Below are 8580 nucleotides of genomic sequence, written 5' to 3' on the forward strand. Positions count from 1 at the left end.
AATTTCAGCGAACACCTCCTCAAATGTCATGCTCCCCAGATACTTTTTCGAAAATTGTGAATTTTTCAATTTCCGTGAATACTTCCTCGAATGTCATGCTCCCCTGATACTTTTCCAGAAATTCTGAATTTTTCAATTTCAGCGAATACCTCCTCGATTCTCATGCTCCCCTGATACTTTTTCAAAAATTTTGAATTTTCGAATTTCAGTGAATACCTCCTTGATTTTCGTGCTCCCCTGATATTTTTTTGAAAATTTTGAATTTCCAAATGTCAGTGAATACCTCTTTGATTTTCATGCTCCCCTGATACTTTTCTGAAATTTTTGAATTTTCTCTTTTTGAAAGATGAAAATTCAAAACAAAAAATGATGAAACATATTCTCAGATGGTGGTGATAAGCAAACGGCAAGAAGTCGTCAAAGGCCACGACACACGTTTCTTTCTCGTTTAATGTTTAATCCCTTGGTTGAGCGTTCAACTCCGCGAGAGATCTAAGTTTTCGTCAAAGCGAAATCCCGAAGAAAAAGAGGTGAACATTGGACCAGAGTACATACGATGATGATGATGTTGTGACAAACGTTGTGAAAGAACTTCAAATGTACGATACAGGGGTCCTTGCCGTTGGGCAAAGAACGCGGAATCTGACACTTCGAGAAATATAGAAACGAGTGGAGAACCTTTCGCAGTGAGTAATACTTGAGCGATTTAAATGAAACTCGTAAGATCACTTCAAAAAAATCGTACACTCGCGGTTTCATGAAGTGGACTTCAATTTTTAAAAAATCGAAATCAATTTGAGTCAAGTTTTCGACTTGATTATTTTTCAGATTAACTTGAATTCATATCTACTGCTGAAATCTTTGTGAGAATGTTTTCGAGAATTTGACAGGGTGAAATGATTTTTTTTTTTCTTCCCCAAATCATGTAATAATAGATGGAACGGCTACGAGGCACGGAAGCTGGTCTTTGATGTCCGTTGGCAAACGTCTGAGAGGTCCTTGAGAACTGTCAACAGAATAGTGGAGTAGAGAAAAGAGATACCGCCCGTCGACAGTCGATTATATGACGGGGGACACGATATGAAGAAATTTCGTGACAATATCGAGGGGACAGGACGTATGGACTCACACTTTCGGTTGGGGTCTCTCTTCAGCTTGAAATTGTTGTTTCTTTTGTGGACCAACTCAATCGAATGTCGCTCAAGTGCTCTTTTCGCGCACGCCCTACGCATTTATTTTTATAGGGGCTCGAGGGTGTTCGTGCAGGCCCTCCATCGCACGGTTTAACGACCAAAATATCGATCGGCTATCGACAGAAAATAATAATCGATAAATCGGTCACGATGCGCCGAAAAGTGACTTTCCCGCACTCGTTGCGAAATATACTTTTTTACAGGACTAGTGCGGGAATGAAATATTTCTGAATTTTTCTGAATCACTTGAAACGTTCAAAAATAGTCTATATATAAATATATATAAATAAAATCGTTTATCATAAAATAATATATCAGAATACCCGAATTTCATGAATATCTCTCCGAAAAGGCAATCGGAATTCCAGAGTGAAAATAAAAATGAAACGAGGAAAAAAATGTCAAGGAATTCTTCCTGGAAATACAAAAAATTCTCTCTCTCTCTCTCTGGGATTCAGTATTTGGAATTTTGTTTAGATAAAAACCGAGTGATGCATTCGAAAAACAACGAATCCCAGAACATTAGTTTTATCGTCGCGCCTGGTTATCGTTGGAGTACTTGAATTTCGCCGAGTCAACTCCTCAAATCGCGCCCGAAGGAACAAGTTACAGCTCGAAGGAGACATTGGGACAACAAGGGTGAAGGCAGAAGCGAGAAGAAATGTTGTAGGTAGACGGTCTGCCGGAAATCGATACTGGCGTGCCACAAAAGACTGAATCGCGAAAGGGGACGACGTCATGTTTGATTACGATCCCCATGCCACCGCTTTCACACTCTGAATTTCATATCCAAGTATAACGCGTGTCCACGTGTCACATGTATTTCACTATTCCATATATTGAAACTAATTTACTATTTATTAATTGACAGCCTAACGACAATCAAGTGCTTGAATTTTCAATGGGTTCCATAAAAATAAAAAATTCCCAGAATATTTAATAACATTTTTCCGGATTATTCCACGAGGAATATGATTTCTAAAAAATTGACAATAAATTTGAAGATAAGACCGAAGAAGTAATTTTCCACGCCGGTTGCCGGATTAAACAGCAATGAGACGGACTGGTAGAAATTTTTCGCGGATTGCCTCTGGTTTATTTTTCAACTGCGAAGTTGAGAAAGAATTTTCAAGCGCTTTCCGCCAGGAGCAGGCACCCCAGTTTCCCCTTGTCATCGCCATAACAGAGTTTTCTATACACTCCACCGAAAATATGAAGAAAATCCTTATACACCAGATTCTATACTGAAAGGTGACGAGCGTTTTACCGGCGTTTACGACAGCTTTACAGCTGCACTCGGGAATAATATCCCAGGCGTTTTCAATGTTGAGCTCGGGCATTTGTTATTCCAGCCGGTGGTGCCAGAGCCGATTTTCCAGTGGTTTCGAGTAATTATTTTGACGGTACGCCGTTAGTATTCACTCCCCGAACTTTCTTATTTCATCGTACGAACTTGAGAAGAAATTAAAAGAGACGAAAAACGGGGTATATATCTATTGGATTATGAACAGGAATTAGTAAATAATAAAAACGGAATATCAGATGAGCAGGGACGATGTTGAATTTTTTTTTTAATCTCACACTTATCTGTCCAAGTACACCGAATCAATCGACTGGATTTCGTTGATGCTACTCGAATTTCCGAGTTGAGGAGTCATTTATTTCCAACCCTGGAGAGAGACGGATGCTAGATACCCTCGAAACAGCCATTTCTTTTAGCATTTCGAGATCCACCGGAGAACGAAGGTTGGACCGGTGTGTGTGCTGCGGAAATCCGAGATGAGAGATGGTAACTCAAAACCGCATAGCACGTGCACAGTTCACATGCTCATATCGTTGATTTTTGTATGATGTATGATTTAGATGATTTTTCAGTGCCGCCTGGTGAATTTCTCCCGGGTCTTCCCTATCTACGACCGAACAATGAAAAAAACCAGACTGCATTTAGAGTCCCAAAAAAATTTCAATCTACAAGAATTCACAAAATTCCGCTGCTTGTTCCCTCAGCTGAATCTGCACCGCCAGTCGAACGCCGAGATCTCAAGAACTAGACGTCGCAACAGATTAATAAAAAAATCATTTTGTTCGTTATTAAATTTCCCACGTTTTGTTTCCAATAACTTTTGCAAAATTCGTGGTAGTTCTCGAGATATTGCTGTTGATACTCGCAATTGTTGCAGTCGTGACGAGAGAAGCGCAGGATCGGGTCATTTTCATCGCGGTTAAATGCCGATATATATCGCAAATCGATGCGATCGACTCATTCGAGATGATTGAACATCCAACTGTTCATCACGGTAATGCACCAATTGACCTTCAACACGCCTATCAGACATAGGTGCACTGGGGAGCGCCTTCGTCATGGGCTGTCAGGCAAAATAAATCTCAACGAGGTTGAGAGTACTTCTGATTTATTAATGACGTCATGAATGCTCGCTCAACGGGCTCTAATAACGTTGCAATTATTCCAGACCTACCCTCATAAACGAGACCCAGATAACATTCATTTCGAGAGAGAGAAAAAAAAATAAATAAACGGTAAAAAGTGGAATTTCCAGTTTCAATGCGGGGGTTGAAGGATTATTTCGAATTACAGGGACTATTTCCTCCTTCCGATAGTTCCGCATCGATTCGCTGTGTAGTGCATGCCATACATTCTACCCGTTTCAATAACTCACCCCCTTCCGTCAACATTCACGTAGAGGTTTTGTGCGTCTGTCATTTTTCATTTTATTTTCAGGGGGTAATTAGCATGCGGTACCGGCACTCACTGTCGAGTGATTGCATTCGCTTTTGTTTGGGATTATTTTTTTTTCCCATCCCTTTCGCGATTTCGTGCCCATCTTCGACATCCGAAATATCGATTCTCAAAACCGCTCTGGAGGACGGGATTTTCTTCCACTGGCTGGCAAAAAAAAAATGTTTATTTTTTGAATTTCAAATTGAAATGATTGAATGATGAGAACCAATAAAGGTTTCTGGTAAAAAAATTGTTATTAACAAAAATTCTCCCTCAGGAACAGACGCATGGAACACATTGCACGGAACCCTCGATGACAACTGATGCCAATGGGAATGGCGAGTCGATGGTAGATAGCATTACCAATTTCCCCATTCTCAACCCATGAATTCCGCAGACTATTCATCCACGTCACCTCCATACACTCTAGTTTCCCCCCGCGGTGCTGTGCCAAACCGCGCGGCAAATGGTAATTAACGAGGTACGCAGAGTGGTTCTTAGGTGATGGGAAACTGCGTCACGGAGTTGGAAAAACTTGTGGAGAAGATATGAGGAGTGAATAAATCATGCGACGGGTGAGTGATTAATCGTCATCATAAAAAAATCGAAACCGAAGATCCCCCAAAGAAAAATTTATAAAAAATATACACTCCAGCCAATTCCCCACATTCTTGAAAAATATATCCAATACCTCCCAACGACAAGTTCCCTTAATAAATAATTATAAAATTTTAATTTAATTTAAATGGGTAATTTAATATAAAAAATAAACCCATTCACCTCGTTTCAACAATTCAACTCGAATTGTTTACGGAATTCCGGATTAGTCATACGTATTTATGTACTTATTACCCATTGTACACTGGAATGTTTGTTGGCAGTCCCTCCGCAAGTAAAACCGTCATAAAAGTAAAAGCCCACGTCTGAATTCCTAAAATGGCGAAAGCCGGTGCACGCGTTTGCCAAAGTGCGTTCATTGAGACAGCGGAGATATCCTCCCATAAATGATATGCAAGAAAGTAAAGAATAGCGGAGACCGACAAGGAAACGATTGAAAAAGTGTCTCAACAGTGACGGCAGAGTGCAGTGACGTAATTTCGAGGAGTGCCTCATACACACGTGATTCGTACCGTCGAACAAGTCGTGCACGTCTAGGGGTGGAGGGATTTGAAAAGGCGGCCAGGGGTGAATTGAACGTTGGGGGTGCACCTTCCATGGTGTCATGGCAACACCCGATACCATGTATACCCAACCGGAGGAGTCGCTACGTTTTTCTTTCATGTCACAGGAAAGATGCCGCTGTTTTCATATAAGTGATACGAAAAGGGTCAGCATTTAGTGATCACCTGGTTTGAAAAATTTTTTATTTCAGTACTTCGAAAAATTATGAGAATTAATAAAATTATTAAAATTCATAATACTCGCAATAATGAGAGCTGAAATTTATTATCAAGTTTAGAACTGACGACTTTTGGCTATTCTCCAGGGCGGCTTTTCACCCCTAGATGGACTTCATATCTCCATTTTTCCTGTTCTCCACAATTCTCTCATTTTTTTACGTTTCATTCTGCCCACTGGCGTTTTTTTTTTTTCGCCATCCACTTATTCATTATTTCTTTTTATTCTCTCGTGGCAACCCCTTCACCCCTAGATGGACAATCGCAAGTGCCAACGCTGCAGTAGCCGGAAACTTTATGCATTCTTTATGATCATACCGGACCATCGACCCCCGGCTTTTATTTTTATCGTCAGTTCACAATGCAAACTGAGATTCCATCCCCCGATACCTCTGGATCGACATAGGTATACCTCGTGGTTAGCATTCTCGAGTTTTATCCCTCGCTTTTGTTATCTGTCTTTGCCCCCGCGGGCTCTGTACGAATATAGGCACGTAAGATATCAGCCAAACATCGGCACACTTTCGCCAAACATGAAAGAACTTTGGATAATGGTATGTGTGTCAGTGTGAGAGGGCCCAACTGGTGACTGAATTTAGGACAATGGACAACTTCGTTGCCTCCGGGTGTTCTAATTCTCGGGGATTGAGGTTTCGGCACAATGGAGTATTTCCAATGCGTCATTTGGTACAGCTTTCATTGAGAACAAAGCTCCATTGATTGTATTAGAAATTAAATTGCAAAATATTCTGAAAATTGAACTCATCGGCAATAATTATTTTTATTATCATCTGTAATTTCTATGTGCTTAAAAAAAAATTCAGCGAACATCAGCACGAGCCTCGGTATTGAACCGACTCAACATCGTCACTCTCCAATTACAATAATCCCACGACATCCACCCTGAAGACGAATGTCTTAAAGACTTCAACCTGAAGAAAAAGCAAGAACAACCCTGAACTAATAAAACTGGCTGGAACCCCATATTCAATAAACGACGAAACTTCTCGTGTAAAAGGAAACCCAACATTCCTACATTTATGGGCTCCGTGGAATGGATGGAGGAGAAATAGCCATTACTTTAACCCAAGTAAGAGAAGACTCGTTTCCCTCGTGGTTGATACCCCCGTCGTGAATTTACGCATGTGCAGTATCCACGTACTATCGATCTCTTTCGGTTCTCCTCGTCGTCACGAGGCGTCGCAACTATATAACACCCCCTTCCACCCCTATATCCTAAAATTCAACCCTCACTACAACATCCCCCTCAAAACACTTTCGCGTATCGTTGCAGCCGGTGCCTTTCAAGGTTAACCCACATTTTCCGTTGTATATCAGAGGTGTCTTATCGCACTTATCAATTCATATCGTGTACTGAGGCGAGTGCACCGAGTTGTTGTTTAATTGTTCAGGTGGTATTTTTCAGTGGTAGCTGGTGTGATCGTTCGGGGCCTGATTATTGTCCAGGGGAAAGTGCCGCGCACCGGTCAGACGACTGGACGTACATCCAGTAATCGGTGAGCATTTTTTTTTTTCGTTATGTGATTATTTGATTAATCTATTTTTTAAAGTTGCTTGAATATTCTTTTTGTAGAGAATTTCATGGGAATTCATTTGATTGTAGTTTTGCTTTTTTTCTTCTCGATTTATTTTTATCATTTTTCCGTTTCTCTTGGATAATTCCTATCGGGTATTCGTACACCTCGACGAAGGTAAGGAACACCCTGGGATTGGTCATTCGCGCACAAGTCAATTTGCGCGATTGGCTTACGCGCGATTGCACTTTGAAACACGCGCCCCGTTTGACCGTATTGCCTACATACATCCCAGTCATTCGAGGGATGCGTTCAAATACTGTTTAATTATCCATGAGCATTGTTCGAATGTCGAGCATTCGTGTAATTGGTCGGATTCACCTGAACAATTATAAAAAAAAAAGAGCCGTCCATTGAAAACCAATTTCCAATTGACCAAGCACGGAGCACAAATCAATATTCAAATAATTCAATTCAAAGGAATCCTATTTGATCATGTCGATGATTTTTCCACAACAAATGTCACATTTATTTTAGATAGTCGTGCGTAAAATGCGGTGTAATGCGGTAATGTTCATTAACATACGCCCGTAAAATTCAAGTTGATTATGATGATGAAATAATTGGAGGATTATGAATTTACCTGCGCCCTCAAAGTGCGTCTACATTTCCAGAAGACTGGATGGAAATTCTAGGCGAAAGCTTGTTAAGGCCTCGGAGTCTCGAAACACATAATTGCCGGTTGTACCAAAGGGCACACACAGAAGACACGTGTAGAGTTTACGAAAAGGGAGTTCGCTCAACCCACTTATATATTACTCAACCCCGCTGACTTCTTCTCAACATAGACCAGTCCCTTATGTTGTGCCGGCGTCAGGTAATTCGAAAGCTATTTGAATTAACGTTGAACACGAGGAGGAAAGTAATTACAGGACTGGTGTGGGGTACAGCGCAAGCGACACTCCGAGAAGGATCTGCAGGTAAAGGCCCAATTATCGTGCTACTCCGTTTTGCCTGTGGAATTTTATTTATTTATTTATTTGAGGGATTCAATTCATCTTCAACAATTTTTAAGTCAACTATTTATCAGTGGGAGATATCTTTCTGATTCAAAACGAATTTTTAACGGGGAGCTAGAAATGTGTAATGAATATAATGAATAGGATCCATTTTAATTTATTTTGGGGCACGATCCACCGCCAAAATACCTTGTTGGGGAGAAAAGGGGTAAGTTGAGGAAAACAAAAAGAAAAAGAAAGGAGAAAAACAAAATGAAGAAGTTGAGGTTCCGCGAACCGAAAGAGAGAAAAATGAGAAAAGCCAGTGGCTCGACGACTCAGATGGAGCCACCTCCGTTCTCTTTGTCTTTTGTTTCTGGTTTACCGTTATTTCCTTTGACATTTTCTTGGACATACCTCCTTTGTCCCCCACACCACAGAAAGAGCGCTCCTCTTCTCTCAGTTGTGATAAAAAAAGGATAGAATAGAATAAAAAATAAAAGAACTGAGAAAATCAATAGTCGAGGGAAAGCTATCACTGTTAAAATTGAGAGACATAAAATGAGAATTTGTAGGATCTATCTCTGTCTGAAACGAGAAAAGACGAATTCTCGAAGCGACTCTTTGACATAACCGAAGAGAGCTTGAAATATGAAATGAATACGCGACAACGGGTCATCGATACATGCTAATTGGTCTTCGATTGCCGTTCCCTTT

Source organism: Fopius arisanus, unplaced genomic scaffold, assembly GCF_000806365.1.
Source record: "Fopius arisanus strain USDA-PBARC FA_bdor unplaced genomic scaffold, ASM80636v1 scaffold00108, whole genome shotgun sequence".
Lineage (NCBI taxonomy): Eukaryota > Metazoa > Arthropoda > Insecta > Hymenoptera > Braconidae > Fopius > Fopius arisanus.